Source organism: Rhinatrema bivittatum, chromosome 4, assembly GCF_901001135.1.
Source record: "Rhinatrema bivittatum chromosome 4, aRhiBiv1.1, whole genome shotgun sequence".
NCBI lineage: Eukaryota > Metazoa > Chordata > Amphibia > Gymnophiona > Rhinatrematidae > Rhinatrema > Rhinatrema bivittatum.
The window spans coordinates 337,052,323-337,079,896 of NC_042618.1; the positions used below are offsets into that span (position 1 = coordinate 337,052,323).

The following is a 27,574-nucleotide window of genomic DNA, read 5'->3' on the forward strand; positions in this document are numbered from 1 at the left end:
GTAAAGATTAATAGGTAGAATATGCAGCAATTTTTGGCCAGTAAAGATTAATAGGTAGAACATGCAGCAATTTTTGCAAGCAATATTTTTTTTTGGGGGGGGGGGGAAAGGTGACAGTTTATTATAATTATCTGAGCTGTAAGGAACTACTATGTGATGGGAGATGAAGTAACTGAAGCTAATTATCTAGGAATCCAGGGAAGAGTATATAAGAACAGTAAACTCAGGGGTTGGGGGGTAGAGGGGTAGGGAGGGAACTAAACAGTGGCCAGAAGTAAAAGGTTTATTTCTTAGTTTTTCCTCAAACCCAGAAAAGCAGTCTAGATTGCACACTTTTTGGTTTCATCTAAAATCTGCCCCCTCATAAAAACCAAGGCACACAATTATGCAATTATACATAACTTCTAGACTAGGCTCAAAAATATACAAAAAACAGTAAAATTTCACTTAGGGGCAGATTTGCAAAGACCTACGTACGTAAATCCAGGAGGATTTATGCGCATAGGGTGGGATACGCGTGCCGGGCCTATTTTCAAAAGGCCTGGCAGCGCGCGTAAAGCCCCAGGACGTGCGTATGTCCCAGGGCTTTTCTGAATGGGCGGGCAGGGGGCGGGGCGGGGCAGACGGTCCGGGGGTGTGGTGGGGTGGTCCAGGAGGCGTGGCCAAGGACTCCGACACAGGAGGATCGTGCGCCGGCAGTTGGCCGGTGTGTGCAAGTTATGCCGGCCTCTGGCAGGCGTAACTTCCAAAACAAAGGTACGGAGGGGGGTTTCTTTAGGGCTGGGGGGCGGAACAGGGAGGGAAAGTTGGGGGGGGAACGGGGAAAGCCAGTGGGGCTCCCCGAGGGCTCAGTGCACGCAAACTTTCACTAGTATGCACCCCCTTATGCGCGCCGATCCCTGATTTTATAACATGTGCGCGGCTGTGCGCACATTTTATAAAATCGGGCGTACATTTGTGCATGCTAGGTTGCACGCACAAATGTACGCCTGCGCATATGTTTTAAAATCTGCCCCTTAGTGAATTTTGGAAGCCTTGTTAATCCAGGAATACCCGGTTATCCCCATCCAAAAATGAGGTTCCACCGAGATTTGAACTCGGATTGCTGGATTCAAAGTCCAGAGTGCTAACCATTACACCATGGAACCTGTTACAGAACACAGCCTTTGCTAGGAGAGTCCTGTTGTTCATAGATAATTGTGATCTTGGAAGTTACACCCTGTCATTAGTGCTTCTGAGAATAATGTAGGCACTGAATGCAATATTTTTTAAAGCTCATACGTGGCAAAGCCCTATATCGAGTCATAATATCATTGTTAATCTATTCTTTTTAATTTCCTTTATGCTGACATATTGCTCATCTGTCCTTCTTGGAGCAGTCATGTTTGAATCGAATCATATTGACACTTACATGTGAGTCCTTTAAGACATGGCAAAATTGAAGGCACTATATTTCATAATCCCCTTCATCACACCTCAAAATTCACAAAAGTGGTATTTGGATATTGATGACCTCATACTGGGCATCATCGTAAGTGCTGTCGAATGTTTAACTCAGCTGTTCTTTATAATCACTGGTCATTCATTTCTTTTTTTTTTTCAAAATAATTTTTATTAATAGGAAGACGTTACACAAACCTGAGATAACAATAGCAGATGCAAACAGGAAAAAAAAACTGCATACAATACAAGCGCTGCACAAAAGTGTGTGGTGCAACAACCAATCCTCTGTCAACGTACTCTCCGGTTTTCCTTTTTTATACCCTCCATCCACTCCTGACCCTACCACCCCCACCCCAAATACCCAGCTCCAAAGCATCCTCATTCATACCGCATGCATACCACAGACAGACCGCGCATTCCCCCCAGCCCCAACCTACCCCCCCCCTCGGAACCTCATTTAAGACCATATGGCCTTGTACCCAGTGTTATTAAGCTCAGTTTGGAGAGCCAGAGGAAACAGGGCATAACATGCATTCCAACAGGCAGTATATATCTTATCCGGTTTTCTCTTGCCAAGGCGAAAATCCATAAATTCCATCTGAAGTAGAGAAGCCATCCTGCCAAACCACGCATCAACTGAGGCTGCGCCAAGGGGTCAGTCCAGATAGCCAGTACGGTACGGCACGCCATCATAACCGCTAGGTGTTCAAATCTTGCTCTGGAACCCGTACCAGGAACCTGAGAAGACTGTTGGTGTGCCATCAAAAGATGACCCATATGAGGGAGGACAATACCAGTACTTTTATTAATCATGTCAAGGACTGACTTCCAAAAAAGTGCCACGTGCAGGCACGCCAACAAACGATGATATAAGTTGCCCTCAACAACGCCACACCGGCTACATAAAGAAGACTGGGTAAGCTTCATATGAAATCGGTGAACACAGAAAATATTATGAAGAATTTTGAATTGGACCTCACGCAGCCCCTCGTCTGGCAATAACTGGTAAAGAGTCGTAAAGCAGCTCTTCAGGTAGGACGGGGCCAACTGTGAGTCCAACAAGGCAGTCCAACGAGTTGTAAGATGCTGTAATCGGCCTGAGTGGCCCAAGGACTGCCCTAATTTTTTCCATCCAGTAATTGTATTATGGAGGCAGGCAGTGTCAAAAACCTTAGTAGCAAACGTCATTTCCGCTGTCAGTTCCTCTACAGACCATGCGAGGGATTGAATATAATGACGGGCCTGAAGGTACGCATAAAAGTACTTAGTAGGCAATTGAAACGTGCATGTCAGAGTAGCGAAATCTTGGAGGACATGGGAATCGGGTTCAAACAAATGAAATATGTATTCCACCCCATTGTCAGCCCAAGCCTGGAATACAGCCTGGCTATCCCTCCCCGGCATAAAACTTACATTCCCTAGAAAAGGTAAAAAAAAGGGAGGCTATGCCATTCAAGCCCCACTGTTGCCGCAACCAGCGCCAGGCTCGAATACAAGGTTGTAAAAATATTCGAGGGTATGCCATGGTACTCCGCAGCCCCAGGCACCTCTGAATAATACTTAGAGGGGAGCTAGGTTGAGACATTTTATGTAACATCCCTGAATCACAATAAGAGTAAGTTTCTGTAATCCATTCACCCACATACCACAACTGACAAGCCACATTATAGAGTCTAAAATCCGGTAAATTAAGCCCTCCCTGCTCCCGGGGGTGCTCCAGGACCACATAAGCCAACCGAGCCCGTTTCCCCTTCCACAAAAACTTTTGTAAACTAGCGCGCAATTGCCGAAGATCCCCAGGAGCGCTCAATTCCGTCCCAAAACGTGGCGATTCTGAAGCCCCAGGTGTCCTCTGCAACCCCCACAAATTCAGAAGCTAGATGCTAAATAAAGTAGGGAGGATGGCCGTCGATGCAAAGGGAGGGAGCTCAGGCCTGGGACACCGATACTGTGGGGAAGGCCGCACTGATTTTAGATCCGTACCGGCCTGAGAAGCTTTGTTTTTTATGCAAATCGCGGCGAAACGACAGCCCCCGACTCGCTGGTCAGACTCCCAACAAAACCTTTTAGGTATTAAAGCGTTCCAGGGGAGGATGGCCGCCGATTGAAAGGAACAGAGTCCAGGCCTGAGACGCCGATGCTGCGGGGAAGGCCGCGCTGTTTTTAAGTCCTTACCTGCCTCGGAAGCTTTGTTTTCGCCGCATATCACGGCGAAACGGCTGCCCCAGATACATTGATCCAACTCCCAGCAAAAAATTATGATATCAAAGTTTTTCAGGGGAGGATGGCGTCCGATGGGGGGGAGGGGGGTCTGGAGCTAGCTAGCTATGCTGCCAACCCCAGTGACATCATCCCGGAAGTCTCTTTTATCTTTTTCATGTTTGTGCAATCCAAACTAATAAACCATAATTTTTTATGTGCAAAACATTATTTTTGTTATCGTTTCTTTAATATAATGTTCATCAAATTTTATCAAATTTCAAGAAAAGAAAACTTTCAACCTTCAACGTGGTTCTCACAGATTAATAAAGTTCATGAACATACTTCTCCTATATTTATAAATTATTAAACATCCACTTAGCTGTGTTGTAGCGTCGAATAATAATATATTCCCTAAGGGCCAGATTTTAAAAAGGTTAGGCTACATTTTAAAATCTACCCCTAAGTGTTCTTTCAAAGGCAAATGCAGCTGCAATCTATCGTCCAGTTTCCATCGAAGCTTCATAAACTGAATGCCCGACACGGTCCGTGTTTCGGATGAATACCTTCTTCATAGGGCAAGTTGGTTATTGATACATGTCTGTTTGTTCGGCTCTTTTCTTATGTTTTCCGGTTACTTCCACCGGTATTCATCCAAAACACGGACCGTATCGGGCATTCAGTTTATGAAGCTTCAATGGAAACTGGGCGATAGGTTGTATCTGCATTAGCCTTTGAAAGAACACTTAGGGAATATATTATTTTTCAACGCTACAACACAGCTAAGTGGATGTTTAATCATTTATAAATATAGCGGAAGTACATTCATGAACTTTATTAATCTGTGAGAACCACGTTGAGGGTTGAAGGTTTCCTTTTCTTGAAATTTGATATTAGAGAAACGATAACAAAAATAATTTTTTGCGCATAAAATATTACGATTTATTAGTTTGGATTGCACACACATGAAACATAAAAGAAATGAATGCCCAGTGATTATAAAGAACAACTGAGTTGTGAATTTTGAGGTGTGATACTTACATGTTAGTAGATTGTGTATGGTTTGACTACCACCTGGCATGTAAGTTCTTAGAGAATCGGTTTTTGTAGTGAAACTGTGAATCATGTCATCTACTGGTGGATCTTTGTTACTAACTGAAGTCAGAATGTGATCAGTGTCATATCAAGAGCTGGCAAAACACACAATGCAAACTATGCATTTGCACAAGGTAGCAACTCCAAGGGCATCGCTCATCTAGCTGATGCAGCCGTTTATTCTCACTGATGCTACTGTTACTGTCCCTGCCTCCCTGGCATTACTGCTCTCTCTCTTTCTCTTGTAGTCCCTGCACTGCTTCACCCAGCTGGTAGACGAAGCAGTGCTTAATATGTCTGCTTCCTATGATGAATGGGGCCAGTTTTACAGTATGTTTTGAGATCAACAAGGATCTATGTGTCTCAAATTGAGAGACTGACCTCATGCAGGAAGAAAGTTGACACTGTAATAAGTGCTTATTATGTGTGTTTATATTATATCTGTTGTGAACATGGACCCTTTGGACTGAATGAGAATGATTCAACCCATGAGGGGAATCCCCACTAGTCCCTTCCTTCAGGAGGCAGAGGAGAATCAGAACCCCGCTGGAGCTTAACCAATACCAAGCTACGTTCCCCTTAGTCTAAGTCCTTGGCTACCGGGACCGGCTGGACTTACGTGGTGTCTCTGATAGACGTCCAGGCACAGATCAAGGCAGGTGATGGTATTTTGGTCAGTCAGCAAAGAACAAACAGATATCAGTCCAAAGAATCAGAGGGATCGGAAATTCAAACTAGCACCGATACCACTAATACAATGAAGATCTTAAGAAGCACAGGAAAAATCTGGATTCTCAGGAAGCCAGGAACCACAGGAAAAATCTGAAATATAAATAAACTCAAGATGCGCAGGAAAAGAAAAGAACAAGATGCTGGAAAATCATTGCCAAGGCCTTAGTGCAGTGCAGGGACTCTCCTTATATAGTCACTGCACTGTGATGTCACTAAGGGCCTCATTTTCCAAGCACTTTACCGCGTGCGATAAATTCACAAATCACATTAACAGCTGTTAATGTGATTTGCGAATGCAAATTAGTAATTTGGTATTCAGGGGGCGGAGTTGGGGCGCACTACAGGGGCCAGGAAAGGATTATTGCAGTCCACAATAGTTCCAGACATCCTGGAGAGAGAGAGAGAGAGAGAGAGAGAGAGAGAGAGAGAGAGAGAGAGAGAGAGAGAGAGAGAGAGAGAGAGAGAGAGAGAGAGAGAGACTTACTATAGTGCCTATGCCCTAGACAGGTATTTTAATCCCTATGGGAGGGCCACCTACTAACTCGGGGTGGGGATTAGGTATCAGCGTCGGGGGTTGGGGGCCACTTTCGCATTGCACATGAGACCTACGGAAAGAACAGTGGTCTCTAGTGAAGATTTGCTGGCCGTCGGAGTGAGGAAACTCACTCCAAGAGGAGATTTGGGCAACGTTCTCTCCACCTAGCTTGCTGGACACTCTACCTGGGCAACAACAAGCTAGGTGGAGAGAACGTTGCCCAAATGCCCTGATGACAGGAAGGCCCAGAAATCCTGGCAAAAACGGCGGTGCTTCGACAGTCAGAGCTGCGCGCACAGCAAGATCCCAACAAGGACCTGACCCCGGAGGTAAATAACAATCCGGACACCCTGACTCCCGCACACACCACGACGACCACGCCATGGCACTTGTAGGAATGGCCGCCCTGTGGTCAGACACATTGCCGCAGCCAGGCCCAAGCCCCAACCACAAGTGGGGATGGACGCACCACGAAGGCAAGAGGGGACGGATGCACAACAATATCCCACCTCGTACTGTTTTATGGGAAAGGGTAACAAATACTTTTAAATAAATTAATAAAGTGATGCTCCTGCTGCCAGCTCAGGAATAGAATTGATAAAGTAGGCCAGTTACACTGGGGATCAGGGTATGGGCACAGATCAGAGAAGGGCAGGACGTAGGGGGAAAGAACAGTGAGAGCTTTCCAGAAAACTCTCCTCACATCTCTGCACATCGTGGGGCATAAACGAAACTTGGGATGGGGGTTGCAGAGTGAGAGAGGACAGGGGAGGCAGGAGACAGGACCCAGCATAGTGGTAGAGGGGTGCAAGGAAAAGGAGAAACTGTCAGGTTCCCAGACTACTCTGGTATTCACAGATAGGAAAGGCCACACATGCTGAGCTGGAGCAAGAGCTGGACTGAGGCTTGGGATCGAGGCTGGAGGAGGGACTCAGCAGAGCAACTAGAACAAGCAAGAACAAAGCACACTAGAACAAGGTAGGGACTGGTACCCGGAGCTGGGCAGGGACTGAACAAGGTAAAAACTGGAAGCAAGCAAGGCTGGCAACAGACAAAGTTGAAATGGAGTGAGAAGTTAGAATTATGCACAATAAGGATAAAACAATAGTACACAGTTAATTTATTTGATATTCCGCCTTGTCCTGTAATAGTCTCAAAGAAGATTAAGTAATTCATTCACTCATTCATTCATTCATTTACAATATCTTATTAACTGCATCCCAATACAAAGATCACCAGTGGCAATTTACAGAAACAACATGCATAATCCAATTAAATCATACATAAAATCATACAGTAGAAGGGGGAGGAGTTAAGATGGTGGTGTGTGGATAGCGTCGCTCAAGTCTGCTCACAGATTCTTTGCTGATTCATTGCAGTTCTTGGACTTAACGCCTCCTAAAAGAAAAGGAAAAGTTAGGGTGTTTCCCTTGGCACCCTCCCTACCTTCGGGGCAGCATACCATCCTTGAGCACACTATAATTTACCCGAAACCAGGGGGAGCGAAAAACCCGATGATGAGACTGGAAGAGGAGCCTCCGTTTCATCTGGGGAAATCTCTCTCAGCCACCCTGATCTGAGGACACAGTCAGCGATTTTCTCTCAATATTCTCCGGAGTTGGTGTTTACAGTTTCAGAACTGGTGTGCTCTGACCTAGCAGTAGAGGGAGCAGCCGCGGAGTCTGGGAGCGTTACAGCAACGCCGATTGTCGGGAGTCCAGGCTTGATGGCCGTGGCAGGCACACCTCAAGCGGATCTTTCTAATAGAGGTGAGCCTATGATGAATGTACGACAGAGTTCCCAGTTTCTACGGGAGTTCGCTATCAAGTCTGATAACAAAAGTGAGGTAAAACTCGTCCCCAAACCTACAGTGGTGACTCTAGTTTCCCTATGGGAATTAGTGGCTCAGCTAAGGCCTGTTTTTCAAAGCTGTTCCTTACAGATTTCAGATGTTTCTTCAAAACTGGATAACCTGACGCAAGAATATAATTCTCAGTTCGAAGACCACAGAATCAGGATTCAAAGCTTAGAAGAGCAAGTAAAAACAGGCCAAAAGGTTTATTCATCTATAATCCAGGAACAATTGGCTATGAACAGGAAAGTGGAGTTTACTGAAAATCGAACGAGGCGGTTCAATCTGCGTCTATTGAACTTTCCTAAAATAATTGGAAAGGAGCCAAGAGTTACTTTGCGGAAGTATATGATTGAGGTGTTACAGATATCATCAGAAAACATTCCATTATTTTGCCTTTTGGACGCTCCAGAGAGAATGCTGCACAACATCAGTTAGATTTTGGGAACTTAACAGAATTCCTGGAATCCTCTACTTTGGAGATTTTTGAAAGATCTACCTTATTAATATCATTTGTTTATGAGAAAGATCTAAGCTTAGTCATGCGCAGCTATTATGATTGTGGATCCTTGAGCCGGCTAGAAGATGGTAATGCAGTACCGAGGGAAGGCCCTCAGCAGAGGTCGTAGCCGAGAGGCAGATCAAACCCAGGAGACCAACAGAATCTTCACCACTGGAAGTTCGAGATCCCCCCCGGGAGGAGCCCTTGAGGATATGAGCCGCTTGGACTTAGGTGGGGTCTGAGTAAGGCGGGAGTCCGAAGAGAAGTCCAAGGCAAGGCAGGCAGCAGAGACTGAAGACAATCCAGGAGTCAAGACAGGCAGCGAAGTAGAATACCAGAGGATGAGCCGAAGTCAGGAGCCAAGAAGACGAGCCGAAGTCAGGAGCCAGGAACACGAGCAGGCAAGGATGGGCTGGAGCAGGAACAAGGCTGGAGCAGGACTCAGGAACACACAGGATCAGGAACAGGCAGGAACGAACAACTAGTAAACTCTGAGAGAGAACCTCGTTGCAAGGCAAGGAAGAAGATAGACAGTCAAGTTTAAATACCGGTGGGCGTCTGATGTCATCTTAGGGGCAGGCCCGACTTTCCCGTGCTAGTCCCTTTAAATCGTCTGCCCTTGCACACACGTGGGCATGTCCAAGAGCCCGGAGTCGACGGCGTCTCCAGCATATCCTCTCCCACTGGAGGCCGAGGAATAGGCCAGTGAGACCACCAACACCTTCCCTCCTGCCTGTAACCAAAGACAAGGCCTAACATGTCCTTTTCCACAAATAGCTGAAGAAGGGTCCCTTTCCCGCTGGCAGCTAAATAAAAACCTTATTGGGCCGCCTGACCAGGCCAAAGATAAGCCCTAGCAGGGCCTCAGCAATTACTCCCGACCCACAACTGAAGAAGAGACTTCAGGGCCCCAGCATCTCCCCTCCCGCCAGCTGAACAAGAGGCCCTGTGGACTACCACATGTCCTTTCTCAGGACTAAGAAAAGCCCAGTGGGGCTACCAGCATATCCTCTCCTGCCAGAGGTGGGAGAAGAGGCCCAGAGTGAGACAGCCTGTGCAAAAGTCCGTGTGGTATGTGTTTGTGTGTGTGAGACTGAGTCAGTGAGTATATGTAAGGGAGAGAAAGTGAGTGAGTGAGTGTATATGTGTGTGTGTGTGTTCGTGTAAGGGAGAGAGTGCCACTCATATTGTATGTGTGTGTGTATGTGTAAGGGAGAGATGGCCATTTAGAGTCTATGTGCATATGTGTGTATGTAAGGGAGAGAGGGCCCTCACAATGGGTGAGAAAGCCATTGAGTGTGTGTGTGAAAAAGAAAGTGAGCGAGACAGTGAGTGCTTGTGTGTGTGTAAGGGAGAGACAGCCAGTGAATGGATGAGTGTGTGTGTAAAGGGAGAGGGCCAATGTGTGTGTGTGTATAGGAGAAAGCCAAGGAGTATGTTTGTATGAGTGTGTGTGTATGTGTTTGTGTGTGCGTGTGTAAGGAAGATAAAAAGTACAGAGTGTGGGAGAGCCAGTGAGCGTGAGTGTTAGGATTCTGTTAGGATAGTTGGTAAGTGGGCCCTGGGCCAAAGTGAAAGGTAGAACAGCCCACGGGGAGGAGCCCCCTGAAACTCACTGTCGGGAGGCAAGGTCTCAGCTGACGTCAGACACAGAGGCAGGTTAGAGTCTTTATTAAAAAGAAAGATGACATAAACTTAATTGGCATCTAAAAGACATGGGGAAGGAAGACAACCAATGGGACAGGGCTATACCGAGGTACAAATTATATCGCAATGACAGAGAGGAGCACCCAGGAGGCGGTGTAGCGCTTTATGTCCGGGATGGCATAGAGTCTCATCCTGCATGAGACTAAGTGCACAACTGAATCTTTATGGGTAGAAATCCCTTGTGTGTTGGGGAAGACTATAGTGATAGGAGTATAGTATCGTCCACCTGGTCAAAATGGTGAGACGGAGAGTGAAATGCTAAAAGAAATTAGGGAAGCTAAACAAATTGGTAGGGCGGTAATAATGGGAGATTTCAATTACCCCAATATTGTCTGGGTAAATGTATCATCGGGATATGCTAGAGAGATATTTATTTATTATTATTTGTGATAAAGTTCCTGGATGGAATAAATGACAGTTTTATGTAGCAATTGGTTCAGGAACCGACAAGAGAGGGAGCAATTTTAGATCTAATTCTCAGTGGAGCACAGGATTTGGAAAGAGAGGTAACACTTGGCAATAGTGATCATAATCAAATTTGAATTAATGACTGGAAAGGTGACAGTAAGCAAATCCACGGCTCTCGTGCTAAACTTTCAAAAGGGAAACTTTGATAAAATGAGAAAAATAGTTAGAAAAAATCTGAAAGGAGCAGCTACCAAGGTAAAAGGTGTGCAAGAGGCGTGGTCATTGTTAAAAAATACCATCCTAGAAGTACAGTCCAGATGTATGCCACACATTAAGAAAGGTGGAAAGAAGGCAAAACGATTACAGGCATGGTTAAAAGGGGAGGTGAAAGAAGCTATTTTAGCCAAAAGATCTTCATTCAAAAATTGGAAGAAGGAGCCAACAGAAGAAAATAGGATAATGCATATGCGTTGGCAAGTTAAATATAAGACATTGATAAGATAGGCTAAGAGAGAATTTGAAAAGAAGTTGGCTGTAGAGGCAAAAACTCACAGTAAAAACTTTTAAAAATATATCCAAAGCAGAAAGCCTGTGAGGGAGTCAGTTGAACCGTTAGATGATCGAGGGGTTAAAGGGGCACTTAGAGAAGATAAGGCCATCGCGGAAATATTAAATGATTTTTTTTCTTCGGTGTTTACTGAAGAGGATGTTGGGGAGATACCCATACCGGAGAAGGTTTTCATGGGTAATGATTCAGATGGATTGAACCAAATCACGGTGAACCTAGAAGATGTGGTAGGCCTGATTGACAAACTGAAGAGTAGAAAATCACCTGGACCGGATAGTATACACCCCAGGGTTCTGAAGGAACTCAAAAATGAAATTTCAGACCTATTAGTAAAAATTTGTAACCTATCATTAAAATCATCCATTGTACCTGAAGACTGGAGGGTGGCTAATGAAACCCCAATATTTAAAAAGAGCTCCAGGTGCGATCCAGGAAACTACAGACCAGTTAGCCTGACTTCAGTGCCCGGAAAAATAGTGGCAAGTGTTCTAAATAGCAAACTTACAGAACATAAAGAAAGACATGGTTTAATGGAACAAAGTCAGCATGGCTTTACCCAAGGCAAGTCTTGCCACACAAATCTGCTTCACTTTTTTGAAGGAGTTAATAAACAAACATGTAGATAAAGGTGAACCAGTAGATGTAGTGTATTTGGATTTTCAGAAGGCGTTTGACAAAGTTTCTCATGAGAGGCTTCTAGGAAAAGTAAAAAGTCATGGGATAGGTGGCGATGTCCTTTCATGGATTACAAACTGGCTAAAAGACAGGAAACAGAGAGTAGGATTAAATGGACAATTTTCTAAGTGGAAGGGAGTGGGCAGTGGAGTGTCTCAGGGATCTATATTGGGACCCGTACTTTTCAATATATTTATAAATGATCTGGAAAGAAATACGATGAGTGAGGTAATCAAATTTGCAGATGATACAAAATTGTTCAGAGTAGTTAAATCACAAGCAGATTGTGATAAATTGCAGGAAGACCTTGTGAGACTGAAATATTGGGCATCCAAATGGCAGATGAAATTTAATGTGGATAAGTGCAAGGTGATGCATATGGGGAAAAATAACCCATGCTATAGTTACACAATGTTAGTTTCCATATTAGGAGTTACCACCCAAGAAAAAGATCTAGGCGTCATAGTGGATAACACATTGAAATCATTGGTTCAGTGTGCCACGGCAGTCAAAACAGCAAACAGAATGTTGGGAATTACCAGTTACTTTTCCCTATGTGCATCACTTTGCACTTGTCCACATTAACTTTCATCAGCCTTATCTTCATCTGGCCTTATTTCCCTAGCTGCCCCTTTAACCCCTTGATCATCTAACAGTCCAACTGACTCTCTCATAGGCTTCCTGCTTCAGATAGATTTTAAAAATATTTTAGTATGAGTTTTTGCCTCTAAGGCCAGCTTATTTTCAAATTTCTTTTTAGCCTTCCCTTCCCCTTGAGCTGAGCGCAATCTTCTATATGCTATTTGGGAATTTACCGGGATGCCAGGAACAAAAAAATATATATGAGGCGAATATTACACTCATAATATCGAAAAATCAAGGCTTCAGCTTTGTCGTTGGAAAGACCTTCCACTATCTTTTCTGGGGCGATGTGCTCTTGTCAAGATGTTGGTCCTTCCAAGGTTTCTCTATTGTCTTCAGATGCTCCCTATTTGGTTAAAGGAGAGGGATATTAGAGCTTTTTGAACTATGGTTAGCTCGTTTCTCTGGGGGAGGGAAAGTGGGCCAGGGTCAAATTTCATGTACTCAGGCTTGACAAGAAATTGGGCGGAGTAACACTACCTGACCTACGTTTATACAACATTGCTTACCTTATGTGTCAAATCCATGATTGGGCTGCGGCACACACCAAATTCGATGTTGAAGTTTGTTCTAAGATTGGGTCACCCCTTTCTCATCCCTCAACCTTCTACATTTACCCCCACTATATAGCCTCTGTGCTCCCCGTCCCATTTTGGCTGAGAGCCTATGGCAAGGTGTGGCGATGGTGGTGCCAGTCGATTGGGCACAGCTGGTGTGTTTCTCCCTTCATATCTCTAATGGGTAGTAATGATTTCATACCGGGTCGGGGCCTTCAGGTCATGGGCCAACAAAGGCTTCCGCCTCCTCTCCCAATGGGTAAATGAGGAAACTAATGCCTTTTATTCTTTTCAACAACTTCAAAGTGGGAGATCCCCCAAACTTAGTTCTTCGCATATCTGCAAGGACGCCACTATAATTATCAAATGTGTAAGGGCGATCTTAGTCTATTAGTTATGACTGATGAGGAAGATTCTTTCTTCGATACAACCCCCAAGTTTAATAAAATTGCAGTTTGGATCATGCAATTGAAGCCCACTCTTCCCGACCTGCATATAACTCATTTGGCTGGGGGATGGAGGGTTGGTGTGGGGGAACCTGTCATAGTTGAAATTGTGAAAAAGGCTTTCTTGGGTCTTTGGCTGCAGCTACCGTCTGCAACCCTGCAAGAGATCCAATTCAAATTGTTGCATTGGGTTTACTTATCAAGAACGCAGGGGATCAAAATGCACCTTTGGGATTCTGACCACTGCCTTAAATGCAAAATCCAAGTGGGGACTCTCTGCCACATGTTTACCGAATTTCCTAAATTGAATGGATACTGGTCAGAAATTCGGGGACTAGTGGAACAAGTACTTGGCATACCGGTGCCCTGGTCAGGAGCTCTATTCTATCTGCATCTGTCCAGTAATGGCGCTTCCCTTCCAAGAGGGGGTAGCCAGTTTCTTTCCATTGCATTGGTCCTGGCTAAAAAACACATTCTGCTCCAATGGAACTCAGACTCTTTGCGTTCAGTATATGATTGGCAAATCTCAATACAACAACAAGCTCAGCTGGAACTGCTACAGAAAAAGTAGATCAGTCAACCCAAGTGCTTGCTAATGTTGAAGGACTATTTTCTCTTGTGGAAGAAAGCAGCCACACTACTTTAAAAAATGCTACCATCTCAACCCTACGTGTGTGAGTGTGTATATATGGTGTGTGTATGGTGGGGGGAGGGGAAAGGAAATTGTTCATTGGAAAAAAGGAAAATGAAATACAAGAGATGATTGTCACCATTGATATCGGTTGAGTCTGTAAAAACCATTACTGGTACTTACTGTGTTAATTATTTGTTATTGTTTTCGGCCTGAATTTCTCTTTGGTTTCAATAAAAGAGATATTAAAAAAAAAAAAAAGAAAACTGAAAGAGCTCCAATAGTGACTGTTAGGCCCTTCCTGGTACTCTGTCTTATTCTGCATACCAATAAATGCTTCTAACCCAACTAAGTACCGAGTCTGTTTATCTGTAAACAAGGGGATAAGCACTGTAAGAAGCCTTCATCAAGAAGATTGACAAATTAAAGAGTAGCAAATTGCTCCAACCAGATAGTATTCACCCCAGAGTTCTGAAAGAACTAAAAAATGAAATTGCAGCTCTGTTACTGATAATTTGTATCCTATAGTTGGGATCATCTGCTGTACCTGAAGACTAGAGGGTGACCAATGTAACCCTGATCTTTAAAAACAGCTCCAAGGGTGCTTCGGGAAACTATAGACCAATGAGTTTGACTTCAGTGCTGGGAAAAATCAATATAACTATTCTAAAGAACAAAATCACAAAACATATAGAAAGACACATTTGGCACAGGCAGCATGGATTTACACAAGGGAAGTCTTGCCTCACCAATCTGCTACATTTTTTGAAGGGGTTAATAAAAATGTGGATAATGGTGAGCCAGTGGATATACTGTATTTGGATTTTCAGAAGGCATTTGACAAAATGCCCTATGAGAAACTCCTGAGAAAATTAAAAAGTCATGGAATAAGAAGCAAAGTCTAGTGTAGATTGCAAACTGGTTAAAAGATAGGAAGCAGATAATAGGACTAAATGGTCAGTTTTCTCAGTAGAGAAGGGTAAACAGTGGAGTGCCTCAGGGATCTGTATTGGGACTAGTGCTTTTTAATATATTTATAAATGATCTGGAAAAGAGAACAAGTGAAATGATCAAATCTGAATACAATACAAAATTATTATGAGCTGATAAATCACAAGCGGATTGTGAAAACTTGCAGGGGGATTTTGTGAGTGCCCATACAGCTCTCTAGACCTAGGTTGTGTGCAAGAACCAGGTAAAGGCTGGTATAAAATTCCTTAATATTTGCTATCCATTAATCAGATAAACCCTGGCAAATATGTGATCATATTTCATGCTGGGGTTAAAGGTAAGGGGAATTGTTCTCCTCTTTATTGTACAGTTCAGACTTCTCAGACACTGAATATCTTAAAGCCAAGCTCCAGATTGCCACTGCCCCCCCTCCCCAATTCACTAACACAATCAGATTGCAACCAAAGAAGTGATTGTCAGATAATAAACAATTCCATCATACCCACCTGTAAGAGTAGGACTGATGCAGAGCCTAGCAAAAATGTAAAATCTGATACTCCTCCGACTGACTGGAAGAAAAAGAACCCCAGGGAATGCAAGTGAGATATGTTCCCACAGCCACACTGCTCCATGAACACCTGCAGACTCTACAAAAGAGAGCTTTCAATCCCTCATCAGTGCAAAGGGAGTCTGTATCAAAGCTCTTTGGCCACAGTCCAACAATGGCTCTGTGCAGGTTTAACTCCTAATGTGAAGCTCCTCAGGTCAGTCAAGGTAGAGACAATGGTAAAATCGCTTATGGTTGTTTAATATAACATGAAAATACCAACAATATTTCTTCTTTTGTGTCATTTCTTATCTAGAATGACTCAAAAAAAAACTAATGAAAAATCATTGTCATTTCATTGCATACTAAAAAAATATTTTAAGATGCCATAAAATGTGTTAGCATATGCTATTTTCAGAGTATGCTCTTAAAAATATAGGGCCGGATTTTCAAAGGGTTACGCACGCCGGGCCTATTTTCAAAAGGCTCGGCGACGCGCGTAAAGCCCTGGGGCGCGTTTAAGTCCCGGTGCTTTACTAAAGGGACGGGGCGTGGGTGGGGGTCAGAGGCTCCAGGCACAGAGGCCATTTGCCGCTGTGTCAGGGATTGCGCGCCAGCAGTTGGCCGGCGCGCACAACTTACTTCAGCTCCAGGGCTGAAGTAAGTTTTGCAACAAAAAAGAGAAGTCAAAAAAGGTAGGGGGGAAAGGGCGGGGGAGATAGGGGAAGAGAAGGGAAGGTGGGGTGGGGTGTAGGGAACGGGGGAAGGCAGAGCGGCTCGGAGTGGGCCCGCGTGCACCCTTTTAAAATCTACCCCATAATATTCGCTTTAAACGAAACAAAACAAAATAATATAGATTGGAAAATGAAACACAATAAATGGGAAACCAAAAAAATTGAATGGAAATTATTTTCCACGCACACCCCTAGAGTGTAGCAGGGACAGACTGTTGACACCTGCAGGTCAGCATTGGATGCTACTGTAACAGACAGTCAGTACAAGGGATGTGGATAGGGGAGGAGGTGCAGAGGAAGAGCACTAGAGGCTTTGCACCATCCACTTTGGGCTTCTCAGAACTGGCAGATAAGATCAAGAGCAGAACAGGCAGGATTGAGCTAGGATGTAATGATTCCTCAATTTGTGGGTGGAGATTAGAGAGAAATGCACTGGGTACAAAGGTGAGGTGCATCAGCAGTGTTTCAAAAGTATCAAGAAGGAGGCCTCTGCTGCATAAGATGTTGAAATGCCTCTCTGATGGTAGTTACATGCACATCATACAGTATTATAGCTGGGAAGTACATTTAGAATTGGAAGGGTTTTGAATTACCTGTGCTGGAAAAGCAAGAGTGTGAAAGGTCATGACTAAAGTTCACTGGCACTGTTGTATGTAGTATCAATCAATCATAATCAAAGGACCCCTTATATATATTTTGTTAATAGACTTGTAATTGTTGCGCTGGAGGTGGAGCCTTGGCCTGGTGCAGGATTGGTACGGCCCTCTGGTCGGACCCAGAGAGCGCCTGCCACCAGGAGGCGGAGCACACAAGGAGACACAGGCTAGCTGGAGCTTCGACAATAACAGTCTGGGTTTTCTGCAGGTTGAGCCCTTGGGTACCCGGACCGCCTGGACTTAGGTGGACCTCGGATGGTCTCCCGGAGAGGTAGTGGAGGGGTGTGCCCACCACGAGCAAGGGTGCGCGGCTGATGTGGAGGTGATGGACCAGACCCGAACTGGAAGCTCCAGAGACCTCAGGGAGGTAACAGTTCAGGAAGGTTCTCCGGGCGAGGCAGGCAGTGCCTACAGGTCTAGTCAGGTGAAGGCCATGGGTGGACTCCAAGCAGGTTGGTCTGGTAGTCATAGTAGGCCAGAAGAGGGTGTCCGAGTGGTGCAAGGGTCAGATCCAGAGTATCAGTCCAGAAGTGGTCAGCCAAAGCAGGGGTCAATACCACGGTCAGTCCAAGTGTAGTCAAGGCAAGCGAGAGTCAGTTCCAGGTGACAGACGAAAGGAATGGTTAGGCAGGCAGTGGTCAATTCCAGGCAGCAGACAAGAGAATGGTCAGGCAGGCAGAGGACAGTTCCAAGCAGCAGACAAGAGAATGGTCAGGCAGGCAGAGGTCAGTACCAGAGATCAGTCCGAGGAGGTACTACCTGAGTAGGATACAGGAACACACGGAGACTCGGGAACAAGGATACGCTGGAACAAGGAGACACTGGAACACGGAGTTAGGCAAACTAGAACACCACAGTGTCGACCCGATTGCCAAGGCGAAGTCCTGGGAGACAGGGCCTTGCTTATATACTGAAGTTAGGTGACGTTATCGGGCTGCGCCACGTTGCTGGTTACCTCCCTTGGCCCTTTAAAGGGCCGGGTGGTCCGTGTGCGTGTACCTAGGGGTGGGGCCGGCGCCGGAGAGGGAGCCGCGCCCCTGCGTTGAGCTAGGCCTGAAGTGGAGGGCCTAAGGGATGCTGCCGCGGGATGCCACGGACGGGTGGAGCTGGCAGTGGCAGCAGGAGAGGACGACCCAGGACCCAGTAGCACAGGAGCAAGGTGAGCAGGCCCGGGCGCAGGCCTAGCGCGGACGGGATGTGCAACAGTAATATAGTAAGATAACTTGGTCAGATATCAAATTTTAATACAATCAATAATACATCTGCCTCATAAACCATCTGCACGTAGATCATTAACTTTAAATACACACCATTAAACAGATAAAATTAAAAACAAAAGTTCCCAATCACATAACCAACATATTACACACATTAAACATATTGCACCAATATACACCAAATATACAAAACATTTAGTCATCAAAGACACAAATTATTTAATCATCAATACATTAAAAATCCCTCAATGTTATCTAAAATATCTTCAACTAAATGCTTAATAACTCTATCTCTGGCTAAACACTATAATAGCTCTAATCTGCAACGCACTATTAAAGATATAATATAAATTATACTGTATCTGCCTAACCAAAGGGGATTAAAGTATACGCCCAAATGACAAAACCCAACTAATGACCATATTTTTAAAACACTCTTTAAATACCACTTTTCCAATTCCCTTCATAGGGCCCATGTTTCGCCATAAACAGCAGCTTCTTCAGGAGATTCTTTTTGTAATTCTCTCTTTTTTTTAAATCCTTATTTATCATTTTGAATTTACAAATTTTTAAAAAGATTAATACTTATAAATTTTGTTCATTAAGCAAAATAAGACAAAACGAATTAAACATCTTTCATTTGTACATTTGGAAACAGAGACTTCTCAAGAAGAAAATTAGGGCATTGTCAAGATAGATAATGTAATCAAATAAGGAGATATTTAAGGAAAATAAATTAAAACACAAAGCTTAACATAGCAATACCAACTGGTATTTATATGACCCCCAAATCTAGGCTACTCATTTGGGGGCAATGGGGAGGAAGTAACAGATGATTAGGCATCTACAAACTGTTGTAATTGATCTAACTGATGGAAAATATATATATGATCCCCTTTCTTAATTTCACATTGACAAGGATATCATAGAAAAAAGGTAAAACCTAAAGAGGTGATTTTTTTTGCCTTAACGCAAAAATTTCTCTCCTCTTTATCCTAGTGTCTGGTGCCAAATCTGGATAAATGTTTATGGATTGTCCATGGAAAGATTTCTGAAAATATCTTTTCATTAACTTATTTATATCCTGTAATGATATAAATGATACAAAGTATTTCTAAGACATCTAAATTAGAATCTTCCAGAAAATTTGTAAGGTTCGCAGGTACTGAAATTGGAGAAGCATTAGCTTTTTTTTTTCAAGAAAAAACAAGTGTTTACAGAGGGAATATCTTCTTCAGAGTATGCTAACACTTCTTTAAAAAAAAAACTTTTTAAAGATGTATAAGCTATTTCTCCTGCAATCTGAGGAAAATTTAATATTCTAATATTTAAATGTCTAATACGATTTTCCATAGTTTCAAGAAGGTGTGAACATGACATCTGTTCCTTAACCATTATTACATTTAACTTCTGGAGAGATTTAACATTTTTTTCATTTTCCACAACTCTCTGAGTTAACTTCACATTTTGTTGTTGAATATTTTGCACTTGTCCCTGGAAATTTAAGGTAAAATGATCAATTTTCTGTTCTAATCTGTTAATAGTATGTCTCAACCCAGTCACCTCCTCCCAAATTGTCTCCAATGTAACCTTTTCCGGCCGAGCTGTACCATGCAGCAGCTGCTGTTCTTCTGTATGTTTATCAGGGGTAATTCTCTTTAACCAATGTCAACTGATGTTAAAATTTTGGCATTTGGTTTAAAAAAAACAATCCTGGCCCTTTCCCAAAGGCTGCAATAAATAAGCTGGCTTGTCAGCGGCACCGTTTCTGATTTCTTAGGCCATTATAAAACTCCAGTTTCTTCAATATATAATTGAAATCAAAAGCACATTTTTACTGATTCATATAAACCAATAAATCCATATTCCCATAGATTATGATTAAAGATTGCTTACCACTTATATAGTGCTTCTAGCATGCCTCCAACATTTTCTACATTGGTTTTTCCAATCCCCCTGCATATGTTGTCTCATTCATCTATCAGCATGGCTTTAATTCCCTATACACAGCAAACAAACCATAAATTACCTCACCTACTATAAACATTTTTTAAAACAATTCTGCAATACTTTTTCTAAAAAAAAAACCCATTCAACTTATCCAAATATTATCAATAAAATAAATTCCCTTATCACATCAAAAGTTTATACATACCCATGGACTCCCTCATAGAAGCACCTCCTCATCATTTTGTCTGCGCTTTTGGTGATCACTGTTGTAGGTAGTGACAGTATAAGAGTACTGCAGGTCAGGATTGAGTGGCACCTATAGAGCTGTGTCTAGGGTTCCAGTATTAGACTAGCAGAGGGTCCTATAGGTCAGGATAGAGGTGCACTGGGGCTCACTGTTGGAATAGCAGAGGTTGGTGGAGGTCAGGATTCAGGTGCATTAGCAGCACTATGGTCCAGTTCCTCTCAATGCCCTATAGATTAATGAAAGCAACTTAAATTTGGCCCAAAGAGCAACTGGGAGCCAGTATGCATAATAGATAAGAATTGCCATACTGACCAAGGTTCCATAAAGGCCAGTATCTTGCTTCCAAAGTGGCCAATCCAAGTCACAAGTACCTGGCAAGACAATAAATAGATCCCATGCTGCTACCGTACTGAATTTTAAAAGCCTGGCGTGCGCATTAATTGGGAGTTGTGCAAATAAGTTGGGCTCGTGCGAGCTGATATTTTTAGAAGTGCCCAGTTTTGCACATAAATGCCCCAGCGCACACATCTCAAAAATGTCCAAAAAGGAGTGAGGCACAGGCATGTACAGGGCCTGGCTAAGAGATGCACACATAAATACTAATATGTCCTGGTGCATGCAGAGGTCCCCTGCCACGTAACATTACTTCTGCTGTGGATGACTGTAAGTCATAAAATAAAAGGACTGAGTCATTTCTGAAGGGCTTAAAGAGTCTGAGGTAACTGGAGGGAGTGCAGGATATCAAACCAGGGGAGGTTGGAGGACCTAACTGTTAACTGGGCAAACTGGTGGATGAACTGGTATGCAGGGAATGGCATGGGTGCACACCCCTTTTAAAATTCCCCGACTTATGCGGCAGAAGTGGGATCTGCGTGCCCATGCACGCGCTCACTTAAAATTTGGCATATATGTGCACGCGGCCAGGCTATTTTATAATATGCGCACATGTACACATACAAGCTATAAAATAGCTGCATCCTTGGGTGCAGGCCAACACACGTGTGCCAACGTGGGCTCAAGCACCGGTTTGAAAGTTACCATCCTGGTTTATTTGGTTAATAGCAGTTTATGGCCTTTTCATCCAGGAACTTCTCCAAACCTTTTTTAAACCTAGTTATGCTAACTGCCTTAACCACATCCTCCAGCAAGAAATTATAGAGCTTAATTGTGCACTGAGTGAAAAATAATCTTCTCTGATTTGTTTTGAATGTGCTACTTATTAACTTCATTGAGTGTTCTAGCCTTTGTATTTTTTGAAAGAGTAAATAATAGATTTATATTTACCCATTCTATTCTACTCATGATTTTATACACTTCTATCATATCCCTCCTCAATAGTCTCTTCTCCAAGTTGAACAGCCCTAACCTCTTTATTCTTTCCCCATAGGGGAGCTGTTCCATTCCCTTTACCATTTTTGTTGCCCTACTCTGTACCTTTTCTAGTGCAATTATATCTTTTTTGAGATGCGGTGGCCAGAATTGTACACAGTACTCAAGATGTGGTCTCACCATGGAGCGATAAAGAGGCATTATAACATTCTCCATTTTATTCATCATTCCTTTCCAAATAATTCCTAATATTTTCTTTGCTTTTTTGATCACAGCTGCACACGAAGCTGAAGATTTCAAAGTATTGTCTTCTATTACGCCCAGCACCTTTAACAAAGGTGATGCTCTTTCTCTACAGCTTTTTCCATAAATTGCCCTGGCTGCTGCATTTTGGACATAGAAACATAGAAATGACAGCAGAAAAGGACCAAATGGTCCATCCAGTCTGCCCAGCAAGCTTATGAAAGTATCTATTGTGCCAAGTTGCTGTTTGAATCCAGTTCCCCGTTACCTCCATGCTTATCAGTTTCCCACACTGTAAAAGTCAGGGCCCTCATTGGTTGCTGTTTGAATCCAATTCCCTGTTACACTTTGCTGTTGAAGCAGAAAGCAGTGCTGGAGTTGCATCAAACTATCAGGCTTATTGGTTAAGGGCAGTAACCACTGCATCAGCAAGTTACCCCCATACTTGTTTCCCCAGACCGTAAATGTCGGGGCTCTTGTTGGTTGCTGTATGAATCCAATTCCTTTTTTCCCCCTGCTGCTGAAGCAGAGAGCAATGTTGGAGTTGCATCAACAATATCAAAGCTTATTGGTTAAGGGTAGTAACCGCCACACTAGCAAGTTACTCCCATGCGTTTTCTTCATTTCAATCCTTTAGCCTTTAGGGATCTACAGTATTTATCCCATGCCCCTTTGAATTCATTCACTGTTTTGGTTTTTACCACCTCCTCTGGAGTGGCATTCCAGACATCCACCACCCTCTCCGTGAAGAAATATTTTCTGACGTTGGTTCTGAGATGTCCTCCATGGAGTTTCATTTTGTGACACCTAGTTCTACTGATTTCTTTCCAACATTATTAAAACCTGTCAGGTATCTGAAAGTCTGTATCATATCACCTCTGTGCCTCCTCTCTTCCAGGGTATACATATTCATATCCTTCAGTCTCTCTTCATAGGTTTTCTGATACTGATCACTCACCAGTTTGGTCATTCTTCTTTAGACTGCCTCCATCTTGTCTCTATCCCTTTTGGGATAGAGACAAGATGGGCTCCAGAACTGAACACAGTACTCCAGGTGAGTATATATATATATATATATATGAATAGTCTTTTTTGGAAGGCCAATGAAAAGAGTGAAATGACAGTTTTAATGTGCAACTATCTAAGCATGGTTGACTAGCTTCAAAAGCTTAAAATCCAAAACAAAAGTGAAACAGGATGTGTTATAAACCAGGATTGAATTCCATGGATTTCCTGCACTGCTAATGCATTCAGTTTGTCCTAAGTATGTAAATTAGCATCACTGTATGCTGAATTAATATTGAATAATGACTTTCCCTGCTGTATACAATTCTCGATTTTGTCCAGAGTAAAAAAAAAATTTTTAAAAAATCAATGAAATCGGTAATGATATAGAATGTGTTTTAGGAACATATTTATTACCTTAGAAACTGGAGCATTTATTATTTACTATTTACCATGCAATTACAAGGCACTTACAAATCCCTGAATTTTTAAACAAAAATCAGTTTTATTTAAATTATAAACATATATTTAAAAAAATAACCTTGTTTTAAAGGAAATCTGTTGCGCTGGGAGTGGACCCTTGGCCTGGTATAGGGTTGATATGGCCCTTCAGTCGGACCAGGAGACAGAGTACAGGAGAAGATGGTCTTAGGTGGGCATCGCAGGATCTCAGAGAGACAATTCAGTGGAGTGCCCACCACAACAAGGGTGCACAGTCGTTGTCCAAGGAAGAAGGCCGGAGGTCACGGGAGGCCAGTAAGGAGAGTCCAAAAGGATAGCAAGGGTCAAAAGCCAGAGATCAGTCCAGGGGGTACTACCAAGGAAGATACGGAACAGGAACACTGGAAGAGAAGACACTGGAACAGGGAACACCAGAACAGGAGACGCTGGGATAGGAGATACTTGAAACAGGAGACACATGTGTGACGACCTGACGAGGGTGCTCGGTGATGGTCCTGCCAGACTGGTGTCCCTGCTACCTGGAAGGGAGCCCACGAATGGAACGGTGCTCCGGAAGCGGTTAGCAGAGAAGACTATCCAGGGAGAGCAGCAGTCAGGCAGAAGTGACCCATGTCCTAGGAGGAACGACCTGATTCCAAGGTGAAGTGGAAGTGGCAACTGAGCCCTTTTGAAGGGCTAAGGAGGCAACTCCCTGGGAGAAGCTTGCAGGTGGAGCCAGAGGGACCGCTCCCTACTGGCCCTTTAAATCTGGAGAGAAACCACGGATCCACCCCTAAGGGGAAGTTGGGCAGGACCCTGAACAGCGGTCGTGCTGCCGCTGCGACAGAGGAGCAGGTGAAGCTGAAGGAGTGCCGCAGAACAGGCCCCGATGTCATCGGCGGCGTCCTGCCGTGAAGAGGAGGTCCGGGGGCGGCTCGGCCACAGTAGAGGTCCTGGCTTTGGCGGCCTCCAGGCCGCGAAGCGAACAAAGTCACCGGTGACTTCCTGCCGCGATGAAGAACCCCAGCACAGCTCTTGCCGTGCCGGCAAGATGGCGGCCAGGCCGCGGGAATCCAAGGCGTCAGCAATATTCCAGAACCTCCAGAGGATCCAGGGGGAGAAATGGTTATGCCTGGTTTGAATATTAGCAAATTTCTAGAAACTTCAAATGCAGCACAAGCAATTCCAGCTACCATGATAGTGCCTTTTGCACTGGAACCGGATAAAGAATGGGTGTTAAAACTTTTTTTCAAACATCGGTTAGAATCCTTTATGAATATGCAGGTTAGAATATTTCCTGTTGTGTCTAAAACAACACAAAAGAAAAGGAAGCAATTCCTGCTGCTCAGACCCCAGGTTTTACAAATTGGGGCTTATTTCTTGTTAAAATTCCCCTGCAAGTGCTATATTAAACATAAAGGGGGTCATTTTCAAAGGAGTTACGCATGTAAATGTGACATACTATCGTAGCAATTTTCAAAAGCTATTTACTCGAGTAAAGTGCACTTACTTGAGTAAATCCTATGGACAATTCAATGGCATATATTGTAGCAATTTTGAAAAGCCCACTTACTTGAGTAAAGTGTATTTACTCGAGCAAAAACCAGTTTTGCTCGAGTAAATGCTTTTTAAAATCTACCCCAAAGAGAATTCCTACCTATTCTATTCCCCTTCTCAATTAACACAAATTCTGTGTGATAAAAGTAAAAGTTAATAACAGTATTGTTTAATGTAGTCCTTCTGAATCTCCCGAGATGTCTGGGATTATTCTCTCTCTCTTATGATATGACCCCAAAAGGTGCTTCTGACATGTTTCCTATTATGTCTTTAACTTCACCTTATTTTGTGTTGTAATTCAAGACTTGAATCCCTTATATTTTGGACTTAAAATGTAGAAGTGTATTTCACTATTTTGTCTAATTTTCCTATTTGTAAGAGTTTTTTCTATCACTTTATACAATATTCTGTATTCAATGTTGCAGTCCCAGTTGCGGCAGCCGCGACTAGGCCCTTACCTCCTTGGTCCCGGCCCATCTCCGAGGGTCTGCGGCCTGTTTCGCAGCATCACCGCGGGGGGGACGCCACCGAGAAGCCCTGCCTGGACGCCTTCTCCCTAGGCGCACGCGCAATCCGCGCTTATGAAGGCCATTTCCCGCCACTGGAAGCTCCGCCCTATCCACGACGTCAGACGCCGCGGCCTATGTAAGGCCGCCGCGGAGCCCAGGACCTTGCCTTGCAACAGGGTTCCTTGCGGTTATCAGTTGCTCCGTGCCCCGCAGTGTGCTATTGAGTTAGCAACTCTGTTCCTGCCTGAGACTTGTTTCACTCCGTGCCCAAGTCTTGCTTCTGTCTGGCTTGCTTGCAGTAACCTGTTCTGCTTCCGTTCCAGCTTGGTTCCAGTTGCCAGTCCTGCTTCAGCTCCTGTCTGGTTCCAGTAGCCAGTCCTGCTCCAGTAGCCAGACCTGCTTCAGCTCCTGTCTGGTTCCAGTTGCCAGTCCTGCTTCAGTTCCTGCTTGCTTCAGTCCAAGCTTGCTTCAGTTCCTGCCTGACTCCTGATCCCTGCCTCCCTGCTCCAGCTCCAGCCTCCGTGATCTCCTAAGTCCCAGCAGCCGGGCTCCTACGGGCTCCTCCCAGGGGAGCACCGGCTTCCAGGGTGAATCACCTAAGTCCCAGCGGCTGGGCTCCCACAGGCTCCTCCCAGGGGAGTACCGGCTTCCAGGGTGAAGCTCACGTCCAGCTCCTGCCTGGTATCCGCCTCCCGACCTGTCACTCACCAGAGACTATAGTACACCTCTCCCCAGTCTCTCACAGGTCGGCCCAAGGGTCCACTAAACAGTATACTCACAACATTCAAGATGGTTCTTGATATGTAAATTTAAAAATGAATAAATTAAAAATTAAAACAAAAAACAGAGGATGTCATAATGCCTCTGAATTGCTCCATGGTGAGACAGCACCTTGAATACTGTGTCCTGTTCTGGTCTCCGCATCTCAAAAAGGATATAGCTGCACTGGAGAAAGTGCAGAGAAGGGCGACCAAAATGATAGAAGAGTATGGAAAGGCTAAAGAAAATAGAGCTGTTCAGTTTGGAAAAGACGACTGGGGGGGGGGGGGGGGGATATGATAGAAGTGTACAAAATTATGAAAGGACTTAACCAATTTAAATGAACTTGTTCATTTACTCTCTCAGATAACAGAAGGACCAGGGGACACTCACTTAGCAAGTAGCTCATTTAAAACAAATCGAAGAAAATTCTTTTTCACTCAGTGCATAGTTAAGCTCTGGAATCCATCACCAGAGGATGTAGTTACAGCAGTTAGTGTAACTGAGTTTTAAAAAGGTTTGGATAAGTTCCTAGAGGAAAAATCTATAAATTGCTATGACGGTAATTAATAAGCAATAGTAGCTTGTGATCTATCTAATGTTTGGGTGCTTGCCAGGTACTTGTGACTTGGATTGGCCACTGTTGGAAACAGGATACTGGGCTTGATGGACCCTTGTTCTGACCCAGTATGGCATATCTTATGTTCTTATGCTAGTTTTTCCCTCTATGTTAAGCTTCTTCTCAAATTCTTTACCTGCCTTATTTCTGTTTTACATCTAACTTACTATTTCCTCATTTGCATATTCTTTCCATTTTTTGAATGATGCCCTTTTGGATTTAACTGCCTCTTTCACCTCACTATTAAAAATATATTGGCAATCGTTTGGTCTTCTCCTTCAACTTTTTTTTAATGCCCGGCATACATCTTATGTGGATTTCCGAGACAGTATTTTTAAACTATGTCCACTCCTCATGCAAATTTTTAACCTTTTTCAATCACTTCTTTTTTTTTCTAATTTCCTCGTTCTGTCAATAGTTATATGCAACTGCAGTAGTTTTGCTCAATGTCCTCCCTTCACTTATGTCAAACCTGCTTTATGATTATTATTATTACCCCACCACCACAAGCCCTCTGACTTATCCTTTTGTTCTGTATATTTTAAGGGTGCCAGGTGTTCTTTGCAAGTCAAGCTGGTTGGTTGATTGGTCAGAGTTGATGAAGCTTACAGTGTAGCCCCAAGGATGGCTGGATTTAGGCAGAGGCAACATAGGCAAGTGCCTAAAGGCGCCATATTCTGAAGGCACCCAAAACATGGGACTCTCTCTTGCTACTTCTTGATTTGTGGGAACAAAATCATCTCCCATCTCAGTCTTCTGCTTATGGGCCCCATAATCTTAAATCTGGTCCTGGCCCCAAGCTTTTCAGACCTGCACTG

At 43.8% G+C, this 27,574-nt stretch overlaps 1 non-coding gene across 1 annotated transcript; it reads right to left on the minus strand.

The window, feature by feature from the left end:
- Window positions 1-1,076: 1,076 nt before the first annotated feature.
- Window positions 1,077-1,148, minus strand: TRNAQ-UUG. Its single transcript has one exon. It is a non-coding gene; the product is annotated as a tRNA-Gln (tRNA).
- Between the last annotated feature and the right edge of the window lie 26,426 nt (window positions 1,149-27,574).